The sequence below is a fragment of the Gossypium arboreum genome, chromosome 11 (assembly GCF_025698485.1).
Source record: "Gossypium arboreum isolate Shixiya-1 chromosome 11, ASM2569848v2, whole genome shotgun sequence".
NCBI classification, from domain to species: Eukaryota; Viridiplantae; Streptophyta; class Magnoliopsida; order Malvales; family Malvaceae; genus Gossypium; species Gossypium arboreum.
Window position 1 is genome coordinate 69,992,705 of NC_069080.1, and position 3,205 is coordinate 69,995,909.

Here is a 3,205-nt window from a genome sequence, read left to right on the forward strand (position 1 = left end):
AACATGATTTGCATATTACTCAACATTAAACACAAAGCATAATATTTCACGATTAAAAATTAGCGTATCATATAATTAACATCAATAACTTAAAAATAACAATTATGCTACATTATTTACACATGAACTTACCTTGGTACCAAAATATAAAGATTTTGCAATTTAGTCCACAATCTTTTATTTTCCTCGATCGCGACTTGAATCTCGTTTCTCTTGATCTATGATGCCAAATTAATCTTATTTAATACATACATTCATCAAAACAGCATTTAATACGAACTTTGGAAAAATTACACTTTTGCCCCTAGGCTCGGGAATTAAACTTTATTCCTTATTCTTATGTTTTATAACATGCTGATCACTTTTCCCTTCTATGGCAACATTAAATTCTCTCTCTAACATATACTTGTAACTATTAGGTATTTTTACCGATTAAGCCCTTTTACTCGTTTTCACTAAAAACCGAGTAGCACAAGTTGTCTAACATAATTTAAAACCCCATATTCTATCATAAAACATCAAAATACACAAATTTCACCTATGGGTATTTTTCTAAATATAAACCCTAGGTTGAATTATTGCTAGCATAAGCTTAATCGAGCTTCCGGGATTCCAAAAACGTAAAGAACATTAAAAACGGGGCTTGGAATCACTTACTATGGAGCTTGGAAGCTTGGAACAAACCCTAGCTATGGAGAACCCTTGAAATTTCGGCCTAATGAAGAAGATGGACAAAAATTGGCTTTTAATTTTGTTTTTAATTCATTTTAATAACTAAATGACCAAAATACCCTTACTACTAAACTTTCCAAAAATTCCTTCCATGTCCTAATTTTGTCCATGATCTTAAAATTGGTCAAATTTCTATTTAACACCTCCTCATTAATATTCCAAAACAATTTCATACTATAAACTTCTAGAATGCAAGTTTTGCAACTTATTCGATTTAGTCCCTACTTTCAATTTAAGCACTTTAGGCATAGAATTTCATCACGAAATTTTCACACAATCATGCAATCATATCATAAACATCAAAATCATTGTAAAATAATTATTTCTATCTCAGATTTGTGGTCACGAAACCACTATTCCGATTAAGCCCTAATTTAGGATATTACAAAAACTCGTAATAAAAGAAAATTACCTAAATGCCCCTGAGGGCGAAGATCACTAAAATACCCCTATGTGATGAGTGTAAGATTTATGATTGCTACATGTATATCTGCTACATTCATATGATATTCTGTTTAGGATGCATATGGGCTGGGAATTATGAAACGGATGAAGTATATGAAGGTCGCATGGTTGCTTGACAATCGTGGATCCACTGACGGCTTTTTAAGCCCATTATATGATTGACAGCTTGCTGCAATGAAGGTAGTTCCGCAACCGAGCTACCATTGATGTGTATCGATTGGGTGGGTTGATATTTATATCCCCACATGGTGTGTATCGGGGGACGGGGTTAGTGTGGAGCGGATGGATTATTGGGGTGGGTTGCACTGCATTGCATGTGTGATTTTATGGTGAATGATGTTTGCTTGTTACTTGTCGAGGGTTGTACACACTGAGTTTGTGAAAACTCACCCCCTCTTTTATTTTTTTCTCAGGTGATGCTCAGTAGGAGGTTCGATGTTTGGAGGGACTCTAGGTGGCCAGCGAGCAAGACAAATTGGATTGGTTTTTAAAAGTATATAAGTTACTCGGTTATTTAGTAATTTTCATTTAGTATGGATTGTAATAAGGCCTCCCGCTTTTGTTATTGTTTGGATTATTAAATTCGGGCATTGTAATTATACGAAATAGAACATGAATTTTCTAAGCTATAGTTTTCTTTTAATATTATGTTTCCGCAACTAAAGTTTTTAAGCATAGGTTTTTGCCAAAACACTTCAATGTGACACGTCAAAATCAGCCATAGCATCTGGGCCGGGTTTAGGGTGTTACAGATTTAGCCTGGACTGGTAATCCCGACATCACCTTATGATTTCCGAAAATGGGGGATTTAGCCTGGACTGGTAATCCCACAATAAGAAGTGAGGTTCGCGGGAGTGCATATATGGAATGATCATTCGTATAAATTGACGGTTAATGGGTATTCCATCGAGATTTCCTAGAAACACAACGAGATTAACATGAGATGTTTGTGTAAATGAGATGTTGAATGATGAGCTCATCTAGTTAAATTATATGATGCTTGATTTTGTTACTAACTTATTGATTGAGTGCATGTAATAGGGAACCATTTCATAATTTTTGGTTTCCTTATCTATCATGGATGCATGTTAAATGTTTGGTAAGTCTACTTTCCAGTTATTCGAGCGTACTAAGCATATAAATGCTTACACCCTTACTTTTCCCTGTTCTTTAGAGCTCAAGGACTCGTAAAGATTGGAAAATGATAGGAGAGTCAGCACACTATCAACAAGCCCAGCTTTGGTATATAGACATTTCTATGTTGCTCAATGGCATGTATAGGGTTTTGAGTATTTTGTTATATGTGTCATTTGCTTTGCCAAATGAATCATGTAAAAATATGTTTATTTCTTTGTATATGGCCATGGAAATTGGCTTAATTGAAGTACGCTATAACCAATGAATCTATGCATGATTTTATTTACATGTGATAGGTTGTTACCAATTGGCAATGAGTCGCATGAACGAGCCAATTTCGAACGAATTAAAGTGACATGGAAACCCATAAACACTAAATGAGAAATAACCTTTCATGTATGAAACCAATGATATGAGGTTTCCATACAATAAAATTTATCAAAGATTTACAAATGTGTAGTCATGTTTGGATTCAAAAATTGATAACCATTAAGTATAGATGGTAGAAAGGGTGACCAAAGGCTTGGAAAATAGCCTATTAGGGTCCACATGGTTAGGCACACGGGCGTGTGTCTAGGCCGTGTGTGCATACGGTTCCTTCCCATGGGTGTGAGCTATGGCCGTGTGTCCCCTGCACTTAAAATTCTAAATCAATAATGCACACGGGCAGACAGCACAGGCGTGTGCTATGGCTGTGTTGATAAGTCAGTGTTGCCCATGGCAGAAGGGCATGGGCGTGTCCCAAGTCACACGGGCGTGTGTGACCAGACTGCCTATCTACACGAGCGTGTGACACTTTAAGATGTGAAAAATTTTCTATGGAGCCCAAGGTTTTTCGAATGTGCACGAATTAGTCCCACACTGCCTCTAA